The 26,495-nt window shown below is 37.9% G+C and overlaps 1 long non-coding RNA gene across 1 annotated transcript in view; it reads left to right on the top strand.

Moving 5' to 3' along the window:
• Nucleotides 1–26,495, top strand: part of LOC144615806 (uncharacterized) — an 81,062-nt gene that overhangs the window by 42,299 nt on the left and 12,268 nt on the right. Inside the window, exon 2 of the long non-coding RNA XR_013554419.1 lies at nucleotides 11,618–11,679. This is a non-coding gene — a long non-coding RNA (uncharacterized LOC144615806). The remainder of the gene's footprint in view (nucleotides 1–11,617; nucleotides 11,680–26,495) is intronic.

Genomic DNA, 26,495 nt, shown 5'->3' with positions numbered 1-26,495 from the left:
TGGGATTCTCTCTCTACCTCTCTCTCTGTGCCTCCCCCATTTGCACACCTGCATATGCGTGAACACTCTTAAATAAATATTTTAAAAATCTATTTTTACCATTTTCCTTTCTTAATTGAAATATACCTTAACTTGGCTGATGTTTTTCTCTATGTTTTAGAACCTAGGGACAAAATGGCAGATACCCAGCTGTCCTCAGCTCTTCTGAGCCCCCAAAAGGGAAATCTTTTGTATACACACACACAACGAATAAGCTTTCCCCAACCTGCTCCTGTCAATTTCCATCCTTCCATCCTTGTGAAGTAGCTAGTTTTCTAAGAAAGATTTAGGCAAGTTCTCAAATGTAGCTTTTGGGAATCCAGCCCCTTATATTCTGTCTACAGAAACTTTTATGGGCGCCATGGTCAGACTGGATGCTTCTTCCTGCATTTGTTTATAGGTTCCTCCCAAGGATTTGGATCTCTCTGGTTTCTATTTGAATGTCTGTGGCTAAGAGCAACCATATGAGCAAAAATAGTCTAGGGGTAAAACAACCTCAGACAGACTGCAGTGAACAGGGAACTGCAGCCTGAAATATCTGCATTGTCATCAGTCAGTGCAAAAAAGAGGTCAGTGGATGTTTCTGGATTTGCAGCATAGGCAGGATATGGAATCTTGGAAGATTTTTATTGTATTGATATCCATGTGATTTGGGGGGTTTTGCTAATAGTTCTTGCTGCTAACTTTGAGTGCCAGAGTAAACAGTAGTGGCCAGGAGAAAAAAGCCCTCTGGAGCTTATTTAAAGAAAACTGAATGGAGATTTCTCCTGCCAACCTGGGCTTCATCTTTCAACCCATGACTGAGTGGATGGAGATAGACTGTAGTCTGGCAGACAGTTCATAAAAGAGCCATTTTCAATTTAAGTTTTATGTATTGGTTTGATTATTGATCTGATGATTATTGTATCATTCTCTATTTACCATGCGCTCCTCCTGAATGATGTCATTCCCTCCAACAATATTTGAAGTACATACTACCACTGACCCCAATTTACAGATGGAGAAACTGATGCACAGACAGTAGGTGATTAGTTCATGGATACATGGCTGGAAAGTGGATATGAACTAGGAACGCTGGTTCCAAGTACCATACCTTGTATTTACTCAATATTTTTATTATCCCAACCTTTGTATCTTTATATCACTTCATGTTTTCCCTTTTTCATCTAGGCTACCTTTGAAAATGCCTGGGATCTAAATTAGAGGGTAGTAAGAGATTAACCATCTGGATGATCAGAGTCAAGTGTGTGGGATGTTGGAGGATTTCAGTGCCCCTGCTAAAACTGTCACTAATTAACACAGATAATCAGGAATTGACTCTATCTCAATAGGTCAAGCTGGCTTGTTATTTCTAAGAAATATTCCCCTTTAATGCTTTTCATTCATAAAGATAATTCCTGGAATTTAGATATATACTCTGTTCCAAAGAACTGAAATATTGTCTATCACTTTTGGTATAGTAAAAATTGGGTACCTGTTGGAACTTAGAAATACCCTGTAAGTGAGGCCACAGGACCAACGTGTGTGGGGTAGGAATGAGTGTAGCTCAACATAGTGATAATGATGGGCTGTGACATCACTAATCAGGTCCACATCTTGGCTTTCACACTAATTTTTTACTTTAACCCTTTACATTCCTGTTTCCTCATTTGTGAAATCTTTGGAATCCCTTCTTCATGAGGTTGTTATGAAGTTCATATTGGGTACTTAAAGGTTTGAGAAATCATGTTTCATATTAGAAAATGCTCAACAAAATAGATATTTCTGCTCATTCTTAAAGATTCCCACATAAAATTAACCTGGTGCAAACTGTGTGCACTTTCTAAACAAAATATCCTACAGTTTTATTCATCAGTTACATAAAACTGAGTTTCAGGTATTTAACTTTACATGTAGTTGATATGACCTCCCTGCAATCCAGTAGGTTGGAAACGTAAGTGTCACCTTCAGCATCTCTTTCTCACTCCATGCATGAAATCTGTCACTCAAACTTATAAATCTTCCTCCATTATAAGTCTGAAATTTCCTGCTTTCTGTTCCCCAGGTTAGATCTACTAAGTTCTCCCAAACCCCCACTTCCCACCTCACCTGAACCTTCCTCTCACTGATAGCCTCCTTCACAGTTGTTCTATAGAAGGTTTCTCTTCTCCATCAGTTGCCTTTTGGAATCTGTCCAGAGACTAAATCCAGCTACAACCTGGTCCTGCCTACGCAGTTTTGTGGCCCTTTCATTTCTGAGCAAGTTCTCCTATTTCATGTACACTTGGGGGCCTTGAATCTTTAAATAATCCTCCACTTCCAGAGTTTATCCCTGACCATATATCAACTTCAGGTTTTGTTTGGGCCAGTCTCAACTCTTTGAGAGGCAGCCTTGCCAAGCGGGGCATATACAACATTGTCAATTAGAGTACTGATGCTTACAGTAGAAATTTCACTAAAACAAGAGATTATAAGTTAGTAAGTCTGGGATGGAGTGTGAAATTCTGTATTTCCAACAAAATCCCAGGTGATGCAGATGCCGCTATGAGTGCCAAGGACTGTACATCTCATAAAGAAACCTTTAACTCTTCACTCTGCCTTTCATCCTGGCTTCACCAGTTGTCCCTACTGCCAGAGCTATTACCCCAAACAATCATGCTTATTTATCTTTAATAGCTCCTCACAGCTTATAGAAAAAAATCCAAACATGTTTACAGAGTATTTGGGGCACTCTACTTAAAATCCTCTTAAATATTTAAAGAATAGGCAAATGACTCCCCATATCTCCTCCACTCCTGGTAAGCTTTATTTACCCCTTTGCACACTGGTTCCTAGTTTATACCTTTGATAAGTCCCTTTAGTCCTTTATATTCATGGATAGTGTTTGTACATCCCTCTGCTCTGAAGAGCTGTTTGAGGGTCTACTTTTACAATCCCAGTCTAGATAGAGCCTGAACATGGCCAGCACCCCCACAGTGCCTGGTCACATGGTTTGTGTTAGTAACCAGGGCATGGCCACACTGATGGAGGCAACAGAAGGACTGTAATGGATGGTTTTGTTGTAAATCGCTTTAAAATATTTGGGGGTGGGAGGGGCCAATTGTAAATAATACAGCTATGCATACCAGATTCAGAACCAAGAAGAAAAGGAACTAAGTTAAACACTGAGAATTTTAAACACCAATTGAAGATTCCTGTCAGCTTTCTTATTTTGCAGTGTTATTTCCAGGACACAATGGATCTGAGAGAAATATATCATTAATGTCTGGGTATTAGTTATGTTGAAGTATGTTCCCTTTAGTCCTACTTTGCAGAGGGTTTTCATCATGAATGGATGCTGTACTTTATCAAATGCTTTTTCTGAATCTGTTGAAATAATCATATGATTCTTATCCTTTCTCTTATTGATAGGATGTATTATGTTGATTGATTTGCAAATACTGAAGCATCCTAGCAACTCAGGAAGGAATCCCACTTGATTGAAATGAATTATTTTTTTAATGTATCATTGGATTCAGTTTGCTAGTATTTTGTTCAGAATTTTTGCATGTATGTTCATTAGCGGTAGTGGCCTGTAGATTTTTGGGGGTGGGTTGTGGTGTCTTTCTCTGACTTTGGTATCAGGATAATACTGACCTTGTAGAATGAATTTGGAAGTATTCTTTCCTCTTCTATTTTTTGGAATAGTTCAAGAAGAATAGGTATTAACTCTTTAAATGTTTGGTAGAAATCACCTGTGAGGTCATCTGGCCCTGGAATTTTTGTGGGAATTTTTTGATTACTGATTTAATTTCCTTGCTGGTAGTCAGTGTTCCAATTCTTTATATCTTCCTGTTGCAGTTTTGGTAGGTTATATGTTTCTATGAATTTATCCATTTCTTCTAAGTTGTCCAATTCATTGGCATATAGTTTTTCATAATATTCTCTTATAATTGTTTGTATTTCTGTGGTGTTGGGTGTTATTTCTCCCCTATCATTTGATGGTGTTTATTTTCGTCCTTTTTCTTTTTCTTGATAAGTCTGGCTGGAGGTTTATCAATTTCATTTATTTTTTTTTCAGAGAATCAGATCCTAGTTTTATTGATCTATTGTTTATTTAATTTCTGTATCATTTATTTCTGCTCTAATTTTTATTTCCTTTCTTCTGCTCATTTTAGGTTTGTTTGCTGTTCTTTTTCTAGCTCCTTTAGACGTAAGGTTAGGTTGCTTGAGATTTTTCTTGCTTCTTGAAGTAGGCCTGTATTGCTCTAATTTACTCCCACTTTTGCCGCAACCCAAAGGTTTTGAACCATTGTATTTTCATTTTCATTTGTTTTCGTGTACTTTCTAATTTTCTTCTTGATTTCCTGGTTGACCCATTCATTGTTTTTAGTAGCTTGTATTTAACTTCCATGTATTTGTGTTCTTTCCAGGTTGTGTGTGTGTGTGTGTGTGTGTGTGTGTGTGTGTGTGTGTGACTTCTAGTTTCATAGCACTGGGTCAGAAAAAATGAATGGTATGACCTCTATCTTCTTGAATTTGTTGAGGCTTTGTGTGTGTGTGTGTGTGGTCTAATATGTGATCTATTCTGGAGAATATTCCATGTGCACTTGAAAAGAATGTGTATTCTGTTGTGTTTGGGTGGAATGTTCTGAATATTTCTGTTAAATCCATCTGGTCCAGTGTGTCATTCAAAGCCATTGTTTCTTGATTTTCTGTTTATATGATCTGTCCATTGATGTTAGTAGGGGTTTAATTCCCCTACTATTACTGCATTATTGATTAGTTCCTTTGTGTTTGTTATTGACTGTTTTATACATTTGGGTGTTTTCATGTTGGGTGCATAAATATTTACAATTGCTATATTGTTTTGTTGGATTGTCCCCTTTATTATTATATACTGTCCTTATTTGTCTCTTGTTACAATCTTTGTTTTAAAGTCTGTTTTTTCCAATATAAGTATTGATACTCTGCCTTTCTTTTTACATCCTTTTGCATGGTAAATTGTTCTCCATTCCCTCACTGTCAATCTGCATGTGTCTTTAGGTCAAAAATGAGTCTCTTGTAGGCAGCATATAGATTAATCTTGTGTTTTATTCATCCTGTCACTCTGTATATTTTGATTCGAGTGTTTAGTTCATTTACATTCAAAGTAATTATTGATAGATATGTATTTATTGCCAATTTATTATTCATTTTGTGATTATTTCTGAAGACTTTCTCTGATCCCTGTCTTTCTGTCTTTCATGGTTTGCTGGTTTTCTTTAGTGATATATTTGGATTTTTTTCTCTTTATTCTTTGCATATTTAGTAGTGGCTTTTGATTTGTGATTACCATTAGGTATATATATAACATCTTCCACACACAGCCATGTACATTAGGTTGACAATAGCTTAAGTTTGACCCATTCTTTACTCCTCTCCTCCCCATGTTTCTTATTTAGCATCCTTTTATGAGTTCCTTGAATGATATTTTATAGAAATATTCATTTTTATTGCTTTTGTGTTTTCTACCTTTATACTGTCCCTTTTGGTCTCTCCTTTCCAGTCAAAGAGTCCCCTTTAATATTTATTGCAGGGCTGGTTTAGTGGTCATAAATTCCTTTAGTTTTTGTTTGGGAAACTGTTGATTTCCTTCTGATTGATAGCCTTGATGGATATAGTATTCTTGGCTGCATATTTTTCCCATTCAGCACTGTGAATATATCATGCAATTCCTTTCTGGCTTGGAAGGTTTCTGCTGAAAAACCTGCTGATAGCCGTGCAGAGTTTCCTTTGTATGTAACTGTCTTCTTTTGCTGCTTTTAATATTTTTTATCATTATATTTTGTCATTTTAATTACAATATATCTTGGTGTGAATCTTTCTAAAAATTTGTTTTATTTTTATTTTGTAGGGGGTTGTCTGTGTTTGGTAGATTTGGATAACTGTTGCCTTTCCCAGATTAGGGAAGTGTTTAGCTATTATTTCTTCAAATAAATTCTTTGCCTCCTTTTCTCTCTCTTCTTCTTTTGACTCCTATAATATGAATGTTACTATATTTAATGGAGTCACTGACTTTCCTTCTTCTCTTTTGTTTTCAGCTTGATTACTTTCCATTACTCTGGCTTCTAGGTCATTAATTCATTCCTCTGCTTCATCCAGCCTTCTGTTTATTCCATCAAATATGTTTTTCTTATTTCATTTATTGAGTCCTTTCTCTCTGCTGTGTTATTATCTCTGTGTTAATGGTCTCAGTGATGTACTCCACTCTCTTCTTAAGTCCAATGGGTATCCTTATGATCACTGCTTTAAATTCTTCATCAGGTATGTTACCTATATCTGTTTCACTTAAATCTCTGGCTGTGGCCGTCTCCTATTCACTTAGGACAAATTTGTCTTCTCATTTTGTCTCTCTGTGACTGTTTCTGTGTGTTGGGAAAATCAGCTACATCTCCTGTTCTTGAGGGGAATGGTTTTATGAGGAAGAGGTCCTGGAATTCACTGGAGTGTGGTACCTCTTATTCCCCAGCAAGTACTTCTGGGAGTGTCTCCAATGTGTACTGTGTGAGCTCTGCTGTTGTATCCTGGCTGCTTTATCCTTCAGGCCAGTTGTCTGCAGAGGCTTTCTGCCTGTTTTGAGAAATGTTTGGTCCCTAGCATGAATGTGGCACATTTTAACTAGGTGTGCTGTAGTCTGCTTGTGAAATGAGACCTGTCACCACTGCTACCACCAGAACTGAGGCTTTACAAAACTTCCAGACCAGGAGATGTGGTGTTGGCAAGGATTTTGGCTGGTCTTCTGGGGGAGGGTACCTGCTGCACTGGGACTGAGGCAAGCATGACTGGGAAGCATGGTGCTTCTGGAGCACGGGGGTCTGGGGGAGCAGGGCTTGAAGTAAGCAAGTTAGGTAGTAAGTGTTGATGCTGCACTGGTTCCTGCAGGTGGCCCTGTGCTTATGCTGAGGGGCAGAGGAGGGAAATGGTGCCTTCCATTTCCTTTGTTCCTAGGAGAGTCTCTCTATGAAGGCTGCCTCTCTGGGACATGCTTCAGGATAAGCAGCTAACACCCCACTGTGTGCCCTAGGTGCTCTTCAGATCACTGTTTCCATGCCATATGTCCATGGGCTGTTTGCCCTGCCTTCTCTCCAAGAGCTCTGCTAGTGTCTTCCTAGTTCTTCTGGAGCCAAGCACACAGATATTTAAAAACTTCAGGCTTTAAGCCCTACTGGTTACAAGAACTCATGAAATTCAGGCCCTCTTACTTTCCAAGCCATTTGCAACAGGGATTTGTTTTTTCATTATGTTCCCCTGTGTTTTAGTTTGTCTCTCGCTACTATCCACAACCATGGCTCTCTCCCCACCGCAGTGGCCATGATTGATTTCTCTCCCAAACTGCATTTCTGCATTTCCTACCTTCTGTGATATGGCCTCTTCTCTACCTTTAGTTTGGGAGTTTGTTCTGCCAATCTTCAGATTGATTTCTGGGGTATTTATAATGATCTGATGGTTATCTAGTTGTGTTTGTGGGCTGAGGTGAGCCTAGTATCCTCCTACTTTCCTGCTTTCCTCCCTCTTCAAGATGGGTTTGGTTATTATAATATTCCCAAATCATGTATTCATTAGAGACATCTCCTACGGTGAATTCAATAATGCCAATAGCCAATACCTACTTTAAGAAATCAAAATTCAAATAAATTTTCCATTGTCAATATTCTTTGGATACACTCACAGAAAGCTGAAGAGAGCCCTACAATTCAGGATTTGAAAGGCAGTTGTTGTGGCAGAGTTAGACATAGTAGTGGATCCCAAGATTGTTTTAATATCTGCTTTGCCCCCTAAACTGTATGTGATTTTAGACTGTCCACTGTATCTCCCTGGACTTCTGTTTCCTCAATTACAATAGAATGCAGCTGGAAAAAATTCATTCAGAAGTATGTATTGAGAATCTCCCATACAGTAAGCTATGGGATATATTTGCAAACCAGGTAGACATGGTACCTGTCCAAAAGGAACTCATAAAACACATGTGTCCAGTGTAGATGAGAGATAACATAAGATGGGAATGATGAGCTAAGGAGATGAGTTTTCTGAACTCATGAGCCGTGTTCATATCATATTGAACTTTCTGACAATGTGTAAACTCAATAGCATCCTCCTAATTCTGTGCTCTAGGGTTTGTACCTATGCATAAGTAGATGCCTGTCCCTTTTTTTTTTTTTTTTCATTTTGCCTTTTCCTGCTTATCCTGAGACTTGACTTAGGAGTTACTTCACATGACCAGGTCTCTCTGGGACAGGATCTTTCCTTTGTACATCTTTAGCCCTTGTTTTTGAATTTTATCTTGGCACCATATTACAGAACCTACTTAATCATCTGCCATCCCACTACATATAAAATTCTTAGAGTCATTAAAAAAATTTCAGTTATATTTAAAACTTCTGTATAGTGGACTCAATGCAGTGAAGGCAGTAATTATTGATGACTAATTATTCCAGTATTTTATACCTCTCAGATATAGAATTAAAATTATTCTATATTGTGGTAGTAACACTGATTTAGTTATATAAGGTAACATTCATTTACTTATATAAGCAGAAATGTCTCTGTAACAAAAATTCAAATATGATGACTTTCAGTTTGACAATCCATTTTTATTTCATTCACATAGCCTTCTCTGACCTTCCCAGACCACTCTGACTTTGGACTCTGAGTCCTGGCTGAATCTCTTACTGTTAATTTGACCATTCTCATATCCTGCTTTTTCTTTCCTTTTAATTTGTGTATGATCCTTACTGATGCTATTATAAGCTTCCCAAAGGAGTAGTTTGGTGGATTGTTAAGAAATGTACAGTACTAATCCATAAAACACTAATTGGTCTGTTGGCTAGATGCAGTCAAGGAGGCAATATACCAACCTGTGGTATGTAATCAGTGAACTTTGGGAAAGAATAGACACTCTAGTTTGGTTCCGTTGAGACAGCCATTTGCCAGTTACTGCTTCACTTGTTAAATATTCACATATTTGAGTGATCACAGAGAGAATGGTGAGAGTTATACCATAGAGGAGCAATGGAGCAGCCTTTTCCAACCATGATTTGCACTCATGGGATTTTAAAATATTCAGATGCCCAGATCCTGTCCCTAGAGAATCTGACTTGGGAGGTCTATGAGGGCTACAGGATCACAGTGCTTAAAACTCTCTACACTTAATAATTGAAAGAAGTTAAGGTTGTGAATCTCTGTAGTAAACTTCGGAGACATATTTTCCTCTAGGACTTTGTGATTCCCTCAAGAACTGTGAAAATGTTACTGCTTTTGAAAAGTAACCCTGAGTGCCTCAACTGTCTTAGTTGCTAGGAATATCTGTTGATTTTAAGCATATTGGGGCGAGCTAAATAAAGGGTTTTAGTGAGCACAGAAACCATGAGTTAATTAAAATCAACTATTAAGTTGAAGCAGAAATACCAGTAGTCTGCTGACTTGTTGGCTGTTGACAGACTGGAGCACAGGGTGTTGAGTCAGATCATATCCTACATGTTGCACCAATAGGGGGTAAATGAGTCAATTTTTAAAAACTGTGAAAACAGACATTTTAAATGTATTCACAAACTTTCTTAGAAGGTTTGGAAAACAAGGACGCTGTGTGGTCTAGAGAAAAAGGACCTTGGACCTCCTCTGAGGGCTGTTGCTAACCACACATGTGACCTTGGGCCTATTATTTGACCTCTTGAGGTCAGTTTTCTTATCTGTAAAATGCGTGGGCTATGTTAGTTATTCTCCAAGTCTCCTCCCAACTTAAAGACCTATAATTTAATGTTATCCCTGCTCCCCCCCGACCCAATTACTCTGTTGTCCTATTTTTCCCTGAATCCTATGAATCAATCATTTATGTTGGTTCACCAGTGTTTCTTAGTGTAAACTAAAACAGGAATCTATTGATATTTATGAAAGAGAAGTCTGAATGACCCAAAATAACAGAACATTCAGTTCATTTGACACATACTTTTAATTTTTGTGAAGAATAACACACACAGATGTGTAAAAGTTGTACCTATGAAGTTTGATGATTTTTTCCAACGTGAACACACCTATGTAACCAGCACTCACAACAATAAACAGAACATTATTGGTGCCCAAGTGCCACCCCGTCATGCTCCCAGTTCCTATCTCCCATTCCCTTAAGAGTAAACCACTATCCAGAAGTGTAAAACTACCGATTAGTTTGTTCCTATTTTACTGTTTATTTGTATCTGTCTCCTTTTGATAAACATTGTTTTGAAATTCATTGAGACAGTAAGATACATGTGGACACTGTTCATGCCCACTCGGTAGGGTAAACCGTTGTATGCAAATATAACAGTTTAATGTTTATTAGCGTTTGGGTAGTTTCCAGTCTGGGGGTCTTACAAATAATGCTGCTCTGATATAAGTCTTTTGATAACATATTCCTAGAGCTGAATTGTTGGGTTGTTTTATGTAACACACTTCTCTGAATGTTTCGTATGTAAATGGCCTATTATTTGGTGCTGGGGTCTCAAATACATTCTCACCCTCAAGGGGCCAAACCATTGATTCTTGGATTAGAAATGCAGTAAGTACCCATGTATATATATTTTAGCTACAGATAAACTTCCTGTTTTAGCCTGCTAAGGGTAATGTTGAAGCACATTTCTGTTCATTGAACAAAAACCCATAGTGGCAGAGGCAGAGACATCCTATTATACAACATAGTAACAACAGGCACTACAGTGTCACAATGAGTTTGAAGAATGCCCTTTTAAAAGAAAAAAACAAAAACAGGAAAGAAAAACATGTTCTAATAATCCGTGTGTATTCATTTAAAGTCATCTGGGGAGTATTAGGCACAGTGGGACTGTGCTTTGTTTTGCTTTTAGTTTGATGGAGGGCTCAGGCAATGCGCTTAGGACCTGGGACAAGGGCCTCCCACACATCAGTCCCTTAAATTGATCCTGGGATTTGGTATGTAAAAGTTTTATGGTTCTTTTCTTCCAAGCCTTCCTGCAGGATCCATTTTTAGGCGTCTCAGAAAGTCACCTGCTCATTATTTCCACTGTGTGTGGGTGGAGTAGTTTGGCCCAAAAAACAGTTCCGATGTCTTTGTGCTACTATTATTGGAAATTTGTTTCTGCCAGAGGTCACGTCCACCTTATCAGTCGGTAGCCTGCTAGACCTTGAATGGATGGGGTCATTTTAGGCAGTGCATTCTGCTTAGGTTAATGGCAGATTATGAGAAAGTCTGCAGCTGACTAAGTAGTTACTTCAAAAAGGTGGAAAGTCATTCATCTTCTGTAGAGAGCCAACAGGGGTCTGAAAAGGACTAAGCGAGCCATAAGGCCTTTCCCAGTGGGCTTATGAAGAAGGCTTTCTCCTATCATACACGTGGGATCTTGGATCAGGTTCCTAAGCAGAGCCTGAGAAGGGATTTGGTTGCATGTGATTTACTGAAGGTGTGCCTTTAATGAACAGTGGGCCAGAGAAGCAGGGTAAGCCATCTTACCCTGATCCCATCATCTTGCCTGATCCTATGGGGGCCCTGGAATATGAGATGCACTACATAGAGGCTTGGGGGTCCAGCATTTTGTACCCCCTTCTCATTCATGTCAATCATCTATTGCAGGAAGTCACTGTGAGAAGCAATGAGCAATCTCCCAGGCCAAGGAGTCTCCCACTCAGCCAAAGGTACTACTTCAGAGAAGGGGGCAGTGGAGAGCAATTAGTAACCAGCAATAGCTAGGGAATTAATACCCCAGTCAGTAATACAGACCCAGGTGAGTACACCAATAGTATTCACTACACACAAATTGTGATTCCTGGAGATTTGCCACAGAGGGGTGGGAGTAGAGGGATCATTTATTTCTAAACTCTAAACCTGTATCTTGGCCATACAAGAAATAACAGAGGATACTTTATGATGGTATCTTCTGCTTAGCAATAGGTATCTGGGCCAATTTTCATCAGACTTGTTTCTGAAACAACCTGTCCCCACTCAATCCCTCACTCTAGGCTCTTTTCCTGACTCTTAATACCTCTTACCACTCATATCCAGCTGTAAAGCCACTATGTTCTCCACAGTCTGGCAAAATATCCCATTTCCTCCCCAAAGTACAAAATATATCTGTCATCTTCAGCCTAATTTATCCTCTTCTTTCATGGCAGTTAATTCCTGTCACAGTCCAACATTTAATTACTGGTGGTGTTTGCTTTCAAGATCTATTGTTCTATCTTCATAAATAGGCTGTGAGTTTGTCTCAGGTTGGGATTCCCCAAAGGCAGAACCTCAGATGAGGGTTTGAGTATTAAGGATGTGATTCCAGGGAGCACTGACAAAGGAATGAAGAAGTGAGATAGGGACTAGTAGGCAGGAAGTTTGAGGCACATTACTGAGGTGAACCACTGCCAGCAACTGGAACGTGATTCCACTGAGGACCTCTGGGAGAATCTGCAGAGCACACGTCAGAATTGTTCCACCCTAGGGGTAAGGAAATGGGACGTTTATCCTCCAACTTTTGTCAATCATTGAGTGGTGCCTGGTGTGAAGCAGCTAACTCCCTGGTACTTTTGGGAATGTACAGACCAAGTATGTTCTGTCTACCAGAGAGTGCTCTCCAGCCAAAAGAGGTAGCTGATTACAGTCAGAGAGGCCTTCAGATAATATGTCAGCTGTGAGTGCCAAGGAGATATGGGTGGGACACTGACCCACCTCAGCTTCTGATGATAAGAATCATATATGTATCCAAATCCACCATTCCAGTTTACAGGGGACATGCAGTAACATCTTTATTGGTTTGACTGATCTGTTGTTTGCTAATGACTAAGAAGTGGTGTAAATGGGGTTGTTAAACACATATTTATATTAGAGGTCTTATAAAATCTGAGGAGCCTAAGGCAATAAGTCAGCAGGTATTCCTAAAACTAAATTTTATCAAGATTTAATGCCACTGTATTTGTGCTATACTAACTGATAAAAGTTGTGGATACCAGGTGCTATGAAGAAGTTTCCCAAATTTGATGGGTGTTTTGTTTTGTTTATTGGAAAGAGGTCTATTAGAATTCTATACAGCTTAGACCACCCACCACAAAGGCAGATTCCTAAGTTTAACCTTTAGCTGCCATGTCATAAACTCCCAGTTCTCATATTCTTTCTTTATGACACTTAATGCAATCTTCTGTCTATAATGTTTGCCACTTTCCTGTAAAGTTAGGTTGGCTCTAAGAGAAGATGTAATGCAGGGCTTCTATCTTCTATGTATCACTGTCAAGTGTCCCTATATTATAATAGGAAATCTCACAGTTCAAGTTCAGTATGCAACCTTGCCTCTTGAATACTATATTGCTCACTCCTTCATGCATTCAACAAATGTGTTTCAAGTGCTTGCTGTATGACAGGCAGCTCCAGATGCCTGAGTTACATCATTGAATAAGCAACTCTCTGCCTTCAGTGGGCTTCCACTCTAGGTAGGGAAATGATGACATCCAATAAAGAAAATAAGTGAAAAACTAATATAATACATTAGAAGGTATTGTACTATCAAAAAAGAAAAAAAAATTAGGGCCGGACAAGGCTGGGTAAAGAATGTAAAGGGAAGAAGGCTAGGATGAGTGATAATCTTAAATAGGATGGTCATTCTAAGGGAACTTTAAGAGGGTAATACCTTTAAAAAGTGAAGGAAAGGGGCGCATGGGTGGCTCAGTCAGTTAAGTGTCCGACTTCGGCTCAGGTCATGATCTCACGGTTTGTGAGTTCAAGCTCTACGTTGGGCTCTGTGCTGTCAGCTCAGAGCCTGCTTCGGATTCTGTGTCTCCTTCTCTCTCTGTCTCTCAAAAATAAATAAATGTAAAAAAAATTTTTTTAAGTGAAGGAAAGAAGTTTTTCCATCCTCCCCCCACCCCACCATCAGTTGGATGCTACATTATTCCCTTTTCTTTGTGATATCTCATCCATTTTCTGAGACTCCTACTTTCTGAAATTAACCACCAAATTTCCCTGCTCCTGAGTTCTCTAAATCTATTTAAACCTATTGTTACCCATTTCCTTTCACATGTAATAATTCTGACTCTCATGGCTTTCTTTTGGCTTTTTCTAACACAAATATCACTTTGCCCTTCACAAAAGCAAAGTCAAGCCCTAAAGTCAATCTTATTACTACTTTTGAAGTACTTAATGTATTGCTGCTTTGAACCTTGTTTTCTTTCCTTTAAGTTGCTTGGACTATCTCCTTTGAGGAGAATTTCTCTTTTTTCTCACAAAAAAGAAAAACACTCATAGTGGTAAGACACAGTTTATACATTTCATGTTGTTTTTTTTGTTGTTGTTTTTTGCTCATTCTATGTGCTTTGATGCACACAGGACTGAGTGACCAAATAAATGCCACCTAGGACTTCTTTCCCATCTAAATTACTGCTCTTTCAAGGAACATTTCTAAAATACGGCCTCAGCTTGTTACCCTGCTTTTTAAAAAAAGTCTCTAAAGAGTGTAAGCAATGTAAAGATTGCATTTCTCTAGAATTCCCAAATGGAATGCCTTTTCTCACCTAATCATGCTCTTTTAGGCTGTGATAAGATGCTGTGGACATTGAGTTTGTTCTTTTGGGATCTCTACCCAGATGTTGTTCTAGTCTGTCTTGTATTTATCCTGTTCTGTCTTTGAGAGATATGCTGTACATTTATAGATAATAAGGAATTCATTATTCAACAACCAAACATGATGAAATTTCTCTCAATCTATATCAAGGTATATTGTTTTCAACAATCAACTGAAATCTACTTTTGCCTCCTGATTTCCAGACATATTTTGGAACAGGAACAAGTTTTACTGCATTTCCAATTCATTGGAGCTTTGGTTTTATGACTCAAGTTAAATATAAATTATTTCCTCTAAGACCCAAAAGAAATTTGTGTCATAGATCTTTTTTGTAAAGAATGCATTTAAACCAGATCTGGACAAATCAAATCCTATATAAAATGTACAAGAATGGTTCAACAAAAGGGAAATTTATCCTGTCTACAAATAATTATTTTACAAATTAATATTCAAATTTCTGTCTGGATGAGTTTTAAAAATTGTTCTTTTTATTTCCAGTTAGGTTGCCTGAGACTGAGCTGAAACCACCAGTAAACATTTATCCATTTTTGACATACTTATGAGCCAACAAATTAACCAAAAATGTATAGTTCTGACATATTTCCCCTGTCCTTTGTCCAGGGGATGTTATGGTGTGGTCTGGTGGGTGTCTGTACTTTGCTAGTATGTAGGAGTGGTGGTTGGCCACTGAGGTGACCCAAACCACATGAGGATGGTACATTAATGCAAACCCCTCTAACGAGACATATTCATTTGGCAGGATGCTGACTCCAACCTGGACTCTGTGAAACAGTGGATACACTAGCTTAATTTGCTTGGGCTGACACTCCCCTTGGGATTTGTAGCACAGTTGGAAGGATCAACAAGACAAACAATACAGCTTTTCTGTTGTCATTTGGCCTTGAAATTAGGAAACACTTTTTCTTCTTTACATCTAGAACCACCTCCTGTATTCCATAAAGTTTTTTCCTATTACCTATCCTACTCCAAACAACAAAATCTGGAGGAAACAAGAACGGCCTAAATTTCATTTTAAATCACCTGATGCTGACATTTTTTATATAAAAATTGGTAATCTGTTTTTTTGTCTTTATGTTTTGGAAGCCTAGACTCATCAAGTGGCCATTAGTTGAGGTATAGTTACATTTCTATTTACTACTAACAGATGTGGAGTAGAGAAGGACCTGTGACAACAAGGAAGATTTGCTTAAGTCAGAGGAGCTCCTAGTATTTTGAGTATGGAAGTGCTCCATATCTGAGCCTCAAAAGTTTATAATGCTAGCATTATCGGAACTTCTTTGGCTACATGGAAGAAATTGAGTCCAAACCAAGGCAGAGAAATGTGAACCTTTAAGATTGTAGCAATGATTACTATTCCATCAGAACCATCTCAGTATGTATGGATGCATATGCTCTGTTTCCTGAGCACTTTTTAGTAGCTTTTGGTAACTTTAAGAAGATAATATGTTAGTATTCCCCTATGAGTTTCTCCCACTGGCTAACTGGTCATAAAAAATAAAAAAAAAAATTCTTCCAGGGCTTGTCTTTCTTCATCTGTGAAATGGGGATAACATAACTTGATCTGGACTCTAAAACAATGATTAAAACAAACCAAGTTATTGTACAAAGAATCTCTATCCAGTATAAAGTATTTTTATTAGGGCTATGTTGAGGGTGAATAAAGGCATCATGAGGCTGAGAAATCTTAAGTTCTTGGTTCAAATCCCAGATCCATTGCAGCAAACTCACCCTGGAGACTGTCTATGTGCAGGTAATACCTGAACTTGTGAGCAGTGACAGGATCAGCAGGCATCATGGCCTATGCAGCCCTAAAGTAACCAGAATGACCTGGAGCCTGTTTTCTGCCACTTGGTAATAAAGGTTGAACACCTGATAATTTTATCTTCGTACATAAAAAAAAAAAAAATGCCAAAAAGCTGTAAGGCAGTTCTCACAAATCAGTTTACAAGGAGTTATTTTTATCCAAACAATAGTCATTTTGAGATATTTCAATGGCTGGTGGCTAAAATCACATTCTCACTTTAAAAGCAAAGAACTGAGGAACTGTTAATATTATTTAGAATTATTGGGGCACCTGGGTGGCTCAGTTAAGTGTCTGACTTTGGCTCAGGTCATGATCTCGCAGTTTAGGAGTTGGAGCCCCGCGATAGGCTCTGTGTGGACAGCTCAGAGCCTGGAGCCTGCTTCAGACTCTGTCTCACGCTCTCTCTGTTCCTTTCCTGCTCATGCTCTGTCTCTCTCTCTCAGAAATAAACACATTTAAAAAAAATTAAAATATTTAGAACTATTTAAATTCTTAGAGACTATCCTAGTCAACCAACATTTCACAGGGGAGGGTACTAAGACCAAGAAGATTGTTTATTCTTTCACTGTCTCTCTCACTCGGAACCCTCAGTGATGCCTGTTTTTGTTTTACTTTACTCTTTCTTTTCCCTTTCTTGCTCTGCATTTCCCTCATCATTCTCCACTTCTGTATCCAAAGGGAGACACATGTGAAAAAGTGTAAGTTACCCACTTACATCAATGGACAGATCATCCAAATAAAGTCAATAAGGAAACTGTGGCTTTGAATGACACACTGGAGCAGATGGACTTAACAGATATATTCACAACATTTTATTCTGAAACAGCAGAATACATATTCTTTTCAAGTGCACATGGAACATTTTCCAGAATAGACCACATATTAGGCCATAAAACAAGTCTCAACTGGTTAAAAAAGACTGAGGTCATACCATACATCTTTTCTGACCACAACACTGAAATTAGAAATCAAGCACAAGAAAACAACTTGAAAGAGCACAAATACAAGGAGGTTAAATAACATGCTACTATGAAAGGGTCAACCAAGAAATTAAAGAACAAATCAAAAATTACAGGGAAACAAATGAAAACACAGTGGTCTAAAACCCTTGGGATGCAGCAAAAGCCATTCTAAGAGGGAAGCTTATAGCAATACAGGCCCACCTCAAAAGCAAGAAAAATCTCAAGTGAACAACCAAATTTTGTATGTAAAGAAGCTTAGAAAAAGAACAACAGAAAAAAACCCAAACCAGAAGAAGGAAAGAAATAATAAAGATGAGAGCAGAAAGAAATGATAAACTTAGAAAAATCCAATATAACAGATCTGTGAGACCAGGAGCTGTTTCTTTGAAAAGATCAAAAATGATAAACCTTTAATCAGACTCATGAAAAAGAGAAAGGACTCAAACAAAATCACAAATGAAAGAGGAGAAAAAATAACTACCACCACAAAAATACAGTTGTAATAGAATATTATGAAAAAAATGCATGCCAACAAATTGGACAACCTAGAAGAAATGGATAAATCCACCAAAACATATAATCTACCAAAACTGAAACAGGAAGAAATAGAAAATTGGAGCAATACTGATGACCAGCAAAGAAATTGAATCAAGAATAAAAAAACTCCCAAAAGTCCAGGGCCAGATGACTTCTCAGGTGAAGTCTACCAAACACTTAAAGAAGAGTGAATATCTATTCTCAAATTATTCTAAAAAATTGAAGAGGAAGGAAAACTTCCAAATTCTATGAGGCCAGTATTATCCTGATACCAAAGCCAGAGAAAGACACCACATATACACAAAACAACTACAGGCCAATATCTCTGATGAACATACATGCAAAAATCCTCAACAAAATACAAACAAACCGAATCCAGTGATCCATTAAAAAAAAAATCATTCACCACAATCAAGTGACATTTCTTCCTGAATTGCTAAGGTAGTTCAGTATTTGCAAATCAATCAACATGATATATCATATCAATAGGAAAAAGGATAAGAATCCTATGATTATTTCAACAGATGCAGAAAAAGTATTTGATAAAGCATCTATTCATGATGAAAACCCTCTGCAGAGTAGGTCTAGAGGGAACATACCTAAACATAACAAAGGCCTATGTGAAAAACCCACAGCAAACATCATACACAATAGGGAAAAACAAAGTTTTCCCCCAAAAGTCAGGAACAAGATAAGGATGTCCGCTTTCACCACTTTTATTCAACATAGTACGAGAAATCCAAGCCATGGCAATCAGACAACAAAAAGAAATAAAAAGGCATCTAAATGAGTAAGAAAGAAGTAAAACTTTCACTATTTGCAGATGATATGATACCATATATAGAAAACCCTAAAGACTCCACCAAAAAACTACTAGAACTGATAAATGAATGCACTAATAATGAAGCAGCAGAAAGAGAAATTAAGAAAACAATCTCATTTTCTTTTTTTAAAATGTTTATTTTTGAGAGACAGAGACAGAATGAGAGTATGTTAGAGGCAGAGAGAGAGGGAGACACAGAACCCAAAACAGGCTCCAGGCTCCGAGCTGTCAGCACACAGCCCAACAAGGGGCTCAAACTCACAAGCTGTGAGATCATGACCTGAGCCAGTCACTCAACCGACTGAACCACCCAGGCGCCCCAACAATCTCATTTTCAATTGGATGAAAAATGACAAGATAACTAGGAATAAACCTAACCAGGAGGTAAAAGACTTGTACTCTGAACACTATAAGACACTGATGAAAGAGGCTGAAGATATAGTCAGAGTGGCTAAAATTAGCAACTCAGGAAACAACAGATGCTGGTGAGGATGTGGAGAAATGGGAACCCTCTTGCACTGTTGGTGGGAATGCAAACTGGTGCAGCTGCTCTGGAAAACTTTGTGGAGGTTCCTCACCTCAAAAAATTAAAAATAGAACTACCCTATGACCCAGCAATAGAACTACTAGGAATTTATCCAAAGGATAAAGGAGTGCTGATTCATAGGGGCACATGTACCCCACTGTTTATAGCAGCACTTTCAACAATAGGCTAATGTACATCAACTGATGAATGGATAAAGAAGATGTGGTTCATATATACAGTGGAATACTACTTGGAAATGAGAAATAATGAAATCATGCCATTTGCAGCAATGTGGATGGAACTGGAAGGTATTATGCTGAGTGAAATAAGTCAGTCAGAGAAAGACAGATATCATATGTTTTCACTCATATATGGATCTTGAGAAACTTAACAGAAGACCATGGAGAAAGGGGAGGGGAGAAATAGTTACAAACAGAGAGGGAGATAAGCAAACCATAAGAGACTCTTAAATACAGAGAACAAATTAAGGGGTGATGGGGGGGTGAGGGGAAAATGGGTGATGGGCATTGAGGAGGGCATTTGTTGGGATGAGCACTGGGTGTTGTATGTAAGCGATGAACCACGGGAATCTACCCCAAAAACCTAGAGCACACTTTGGATACTGTATGTTAGCCAATTTAACAATAAATTATATTTTTAAAAAGAGGTTGAAGATAACACAAAGAAATGAAAAGACATTCCATGCTTACGGATTGAAAGAACAAATATCGTTAAAATGTCCGCACTACCCAAAGCAATCTACAGATTTAATGTAATCCCTGTTGAAATACCACTAGCATCTTTCACAGAACTAAAAAAGTCTTAAAATGTGTATGGAACCACAAAAGACCTCGAGTAGCCAAAGTAATCTTGAAAAAGAAAAGCAAAGCTGAGGTATCACAATTCCAGATTCCAAGTTATATTACAAAGCTTAGTAACCAAAACAGTATGGTACTGACACAAAAACAGACACATAGATCAATAGAACAGAATAGAAAACCCAGAAACAAACCCACAATTATATGGTCAATTAATCTTTGACAGAGCAGGAAAGAATATCCAATGGGAAAAATACAGTCTCTTTAACAAATGGTGTTGGGAAAACTGAAAGTTACATGCAAAAAAATGAAACTGGTCCACTTTCTTATACCATACTCAAAAATAAACTCAAAATGAATTAAATACCTAAGTGTGAGACCTGAAACCATAAAAAATCCTAGCAGACAGCACAGGCAGTAATTTTTCTGACATTGGCCATAGCAATGTATATGTCTCCTGAGGCAAGGGAAATAAAAGCAAAAATAAACTATTGGAACTATATCAAAATAAAAACCTTCTGCACAGCAAAGGAAACAATCAACAAAACTTGAAAGATAACCTACTGAATGGGATAAGATATTTCCAAGTGGCATATCCAGTAAAGGGTTAGTATCCAAAATGTATAAAATACTGATAAAAATGAACACCCCAAACACAAATAATCCAACTAAAAATTGGGCAGAAGACATGAGCAGATATTTTTCCAAAGAAGATTTACATTTGGCCAACAGACCCATGAAAAGATGCTCAGCATCACTCATCATCAGGCAGATGCAGATCAAAATTACAATGAAATATGGCCTCACACCTGTCAGAATGGCTAAAATCAAAACCACAAGCAGCACAACAGTATGGAGGTTCCTCAAAAAGTTATAGATAAGACTACTCTATGATCCAGTAATCACATTACTAGGTATTTACCCCCAAGATAGAGAAACACTAATTTAAAGGGGTATCTGCACCCCTATGTTTATTGCAGCATTATTTACAAAATATGGAAGCAGCCCAAGTGTCCATTGATAGTTGAATGGATAAAGAAGATGTGGTATATTTACAATGGGATATTATTCAGCCATAAAAAGGAATGAAATTTCGTCATTTGCAACAACACAGATGGAGATAGAAAGGATATTGCTAAGTGAAATAAGTCAGAGTAAGACAAATGCAATGTAATTTTACTCACACATAGAATTAAAGAAACAAAACAAAAGAGCAACAGGAAAAAAAAGCCAAACCAAGAAACAGTCTTGACTATAGAGTGCTGATGGTTACCAGAGGGAAATAGAGAAAGTACCCAAATAAGCAGTGTAAATCCAAGATGCTAAATTATGCCCCTATTCAAATTACAATATTGGTATTTAAGTTCTTTTTCTCTTCGAAAATATGTTTTTGACAATAGTTTGTAATGACAGCAGAGTCTCTTGTGTGTCAGAGACCACACCATAAAAAACCAGAGAAAGTGACACTCAATTTAGGATATCTTTCAATGTAATTGTCCCAGTGCCAACCTGGTAGATTTAAGCTAAGTTGCTTTGGAAAGTAGTCCCAGGCATGACTATAGTCAGGAAATCATTCTACAATTTGTAAATATTGCTGTAAGGCAAAATGTGGAAGTGGGAATAAATTGAATTTAAAGACACAAACAATCATGCCTTGTGTGTGTGTATAAGAGAGGGAGGGAGGGAGGGAGAGGGAGAGGGAGAGGGAGAGGGAGGGAGGGAGAGAGGGAGAGAGAGAGAGAGAGAGAGAGAGAGAGAGAGAGAAGTTTGCTCTGATCCACAGAGCACACAAGAGGAAGTCTTCTGAATTTCAGAATAGACCAGAGGCAGAATGAAATCTAAATCTGGCAAGCTACTTTCTACCCTGTCTCCATCTGATGAGTTTGCAAATCTCCAGTGGAAAAAAATCCCTCTATGATTCCATTCATATAGCTTTAGGGCATCATGTCTATAAGCACTGTAATTGTTTGACCTTCATGAACAAAGGGGTGGTTTTAATTCTTTGCAAAGCTGTAGTTTGTGCAGCTGTGGACACTCCTTCAACATTTTGGGAGAAGGTACTGAACATATTTAAAATAACACAAGATTCTTATTCACTTTCTCGGTCAGCCAAAGTTGGTGGTTTCCTAAATGCTATATGAAACCACATGAGATTTCTCCTGGTGGTCTAAAAAACTGGTGTTCCTTCAAACATGATACTTTTTACATATTCAATAATTCTGTATTTTGGAGGCAGAAAGTTAAATTCATAAAAAATAATTTTACTTTGTTTAAAATGAGAAATTCATAATTTTTACATAGGCAACTGAATAAGAGGCATATGAATCCATATTCATTTAGAAAACAAATTACTAATTGTAGGGGAACAGCATTTTGTTACATGTCATTCAGTTTTAGAATTTCTGCTCACTTTATTTATATTCCTGGTGAAGCTCAGACACCTGAGATTACACCATGAAACCTACACTTAAATGAGGCAAAAACATTTAACATAGCTAGGGAATTCAAACAAGAGGTGCTTTAAAAATTTCTGCTGAGGCTATTCCCTACTTTGGGGTATAAGGAAAATTTGACATTTCACCAGTTATGGCAGAAGGACTCTAAAGTGGAAATCCAAGTAAACTGGTACCATAGCTCTAGTCCATCACTGTGATAATTTTATACCTATTCATGGATTGGTAATCAGGACAGCCAGTAGCTCCCTGCCCTTTAACCTGGTTTGGTGTTTTTATAAAACAGAAAAACATAATAAGGCTTGGCTCTTGCCTATTAAGTCCTTTTTTCCATTGTTCTTTACCCTAGGAAGAGTAGCTGGCTTCAAAGATTTAATTTTTCCAGATCTCTCTAGCTGATGCTTTCAGTCCTCCTCCTGCATCCTTGGCCCTTACATCTCAGTATACATGCTGGAATCCCAAATTCCAGAGACTGCACCTTGGCCAGAGGACTTGCTCTGAAGCTTGATTTGCCTGTGCAAGAGGGAAACTGGAAGTACTTGGGAATGAGTATTCCCCTGGAGCAGCCTTCAACCAATGACTGATGGGAGTTAGTGTTCAATATGCCAGCTCCTGCTACCTTTGAGGAAGCTAATCCTGAAGCACGTGTTTTACACTGTCTCCCAGAGTTCTCCAGTTAGAACTGAGCCCCAGTTGTCCACAATCACTTGCTTGATAAAGCATCCTTATTGGCGGCCTTGCATTGCTAGTCTCACTACTCCTCACTCCTCTATCAGTGCTTCCTGAAATCTCCTCTGGTACAATTTACTTTTAAATCTTTGTCTCAGAGCCCTCTTCTGGGGGAGTTCTGGAGAATTTTTAATAGGAACAGCTTCAACCTGACTTCCCTCCAACCCCCCAAATAACTAAGTCACCTCCTATCTCCTGTTATTGAAGGTCTAAATCTCTACTTTGGGGCATATTTTCTAGGCTTTTGTTTGGGGCATACCATTACTTTGGAAAATCTGCCAGAAAAAAAATATACATAGAACATCTTCCAGCATGTGTGTGTGTGTGTGTGTGTGTGTGTGTGTGTGTGTGTGTGTGTAATTACACTCACCTGAACTTCGTTGTGCTTAATGAGCACTTGCTTCATACTGAAGCTCTGGTCAGCAGCCAGCTGAAGCCTGGCTCATATAGTCCTTAGAGCTGTGCAGTTCAGCAGGTCTGAAAAATGAAGTTCAGTCTTGAAATTAAAATGTTGCAAGGATAATTTCTGACATTAAGCTTTTCAGATAATTGGCCTGCATAGAATAAAAAGAACATTCATCTTCTATCTTTCCTTTTACTCTAAGCAATGTAAGGACTTAAGCAAATTAAGTTTAATGCAGTTTACAGAGGCCCAAGGCAGTGTTCACCAAATAAAAATCACTTGTGAAACTTTCTTAAAATATTTTTTTTTCTAAATTCCATCTTGAGTCTACAGAATCAGAACTTCTGGAATTGAGGAATTTACCTTTTACAATCCCCCTCTAAAATAATGTGTATAAGCTCTCAAACATTGGCTTGGTGCTGGATAAGTTTTGTGTTTTGTTTTTGTTTTTTTCACTTTTCCTTTCTTCTAATCTCATAGTTAAGTTGAATCAGATTGCCCCATTCTTTTGACAATCTAAAGGAAACATATTTTCATGTACACCCTGAAGAACAGTATTTACTTAAGCCTAGGCTTAACACAAAATAATAAACTTAATAATATGTCCAAATTCCTATAATAAAAATGAAACAATAAATGCATAGAAATATGAGGAAGAAATTACACCCATTAAATGCATCTAGCCTGATGAGTGATAGGATGGCTGCCTATTCAAGCTGGAAATTTTACACATGATCGAGGCTTTATTTAGTCTAATGGAATGTGCTTCCTGAATTTGGCTGTGACTAAGCCAGAGCACAATAGCAAGTATTATGTGATTGGCCTGAGCTCATTCCCATCTCTAAGTCACTGTGATTCAGTCTTGACTGCCTCTTTCTCTCAGGTAGCCCATAACTCTGCTGTTCCTCTCGGGTTTAAAAATTTATTCAGGATATTATAGAAACAGACTTGTCAGCCTTTATGCAACATGGGTTCATCTTTGTAGTCTTTTCTCTTAAAACTTCAGAAATCATTGTGAAGGTTTAGCCTCATTCTACAGTGCAAGAAAGACAAGCTCAGTGATCTGTGGAAACAAAATTCACAGCAAATGTTACCAGTGGCCAAGATTTATGAGCCTGTCTCACTGCTAGATAATCACATGGGTGGACTAGTGCCATACTTATTGCACCAGCCAAGTAGAGATAACCCGAAAATAGTTTTTTTGGGAGAATTTAATATTTGAAATTTCCAAGAACGATATTATTCTTAGAAGTTTGAGAACACTGATACATATCCTTACATTTGTCTTTAAATTAAGAGAGGTAGGGGTGTACCAAACTCCTATCTGGAATTTGTGGCTTCTGAACATTCTTAATCCAAACTTTTCCTTTTCTCATACGTTTCCTAGCCACTGAGCATAAACCCATAAATGATAGCATCAGATGTTCATAATGTCCATATAATCCAGAAAAATTTTGTTATTCCATAGTCACCTTGGGTTGTCCATGCAAGCGTCCATGCTGATACTTAAATCTCAAACTGTTTTGACAGTCTGAATCGAGCACATGGGAGACCTTGATTTTAGGGGATATGTACTCCAGTCCCAAACAATCTCTCAAGGGTGATACATTTTTCATGTAGGTGTTTAAAGTTATGATTGGCCAGAGGTGTTGAGAAGTGGCCATCTTCTGTAGCCCTTCAAGCTTCCCAGGAAAGTGGCAAACTTCCTTGCTTTTGTAACATTCTCAAGCTCAGGTTAGGTCTTGCCTTTCTAAGACCTCTCTTTATGTACTGTGTCTGTGTGCTGTCACCACACAGTAAGGAGATATTTCACTCTTATCATCAATCAAAGAAAATCCCATGTTTCTCTTGTCATTTTCTTCAGAGATTCAGTGTTTACTCATTCTGGACCACTGGCCTATGAATTCTAGGAAGTGTGCAGTTATCAGATAGTAATCTAGAATTCATACTGACCAGAAAAGACATCGTTTATTACAACTTAAACCACATCTCAAGTTTCCCCTCTTCTAGAGTCTAGAGTGAAGGCACGATATCGTCAGGCAATATCCCTGATAGAAACATTAGATGCTCATTCTGGATCTCCAGCAATATAATCCCAAGCACGTCAGTCTTGCTGACAGCATTTTTTGCATTCTTTACATTACGGAACTTATATGGTTAGTCCAGGCTGACTTCCATCTATTTCCTACTTGTGGTCCTGGACCTTTTCCACTTCATTGTCACATTACTAAGTTAAGGGTAAGAGAAGGCAGACTCCTTCCTCTAGTATGGCAGTCCCTGATCAGGTCCCTGACAGATTTGATGACTTAATTTCATTTAAATTCTTTTAGTATAGCCACTCACATTTGACTCATGTTTCCATTTCTTAGGGTCACTCGTTGTGAATGTAGGTTAGGTTCTCTTAGAGATAGTTCTAGAGATTATATAAGTAAAAATATACAGTTGAACACATCAAATATTTCCTTACTGCTTAAAATCCTTGGACTAAGCTCAGTTCCTCCTGAATCTAGAATATAAGTTCTAGGGCAGCAAAAATGGGTAAGGATACCAACTGACTGAAAAAACCCACGCACCAAGCAATTTGCTGAAAGCCAACTTGCCTGCCATATGCATATGCACATTGATCATTCGAGAAATCTTGGGCTCTTAAGGTGAGAAGTTATTTTTGTTTTATCTAGTATCATCTGTGAATTGCTACCAAATCTAGGTAATTTCATTGTACTTTATTTTTTACAAAGTATAAGAGTAATATTTATTACTTATTATATCATTATTCATATCATCACTTTTTTTACTAGTTTGCCATTGTGATGTGATCTGTATATCATAAAAAATAA

Source organism: Panthera onca, chromosome A3 (genome assembly GCF_046562875.1).
Source record: "Panthera onca isolate mPanOnc1 chromosome A3, mPanOnc1 haplotype 2, whole genome shotgun sequence".
Taxonomy (NCBI): domain Eukaryota; kingdom Metazoa; phylum Chordata; class Mammalia; order Carnivora; family Felidae; genus Panthera; species Panthera onca.
This window is presented reverse-complemented; position numbering and strand designations above follow the sequence as displayed.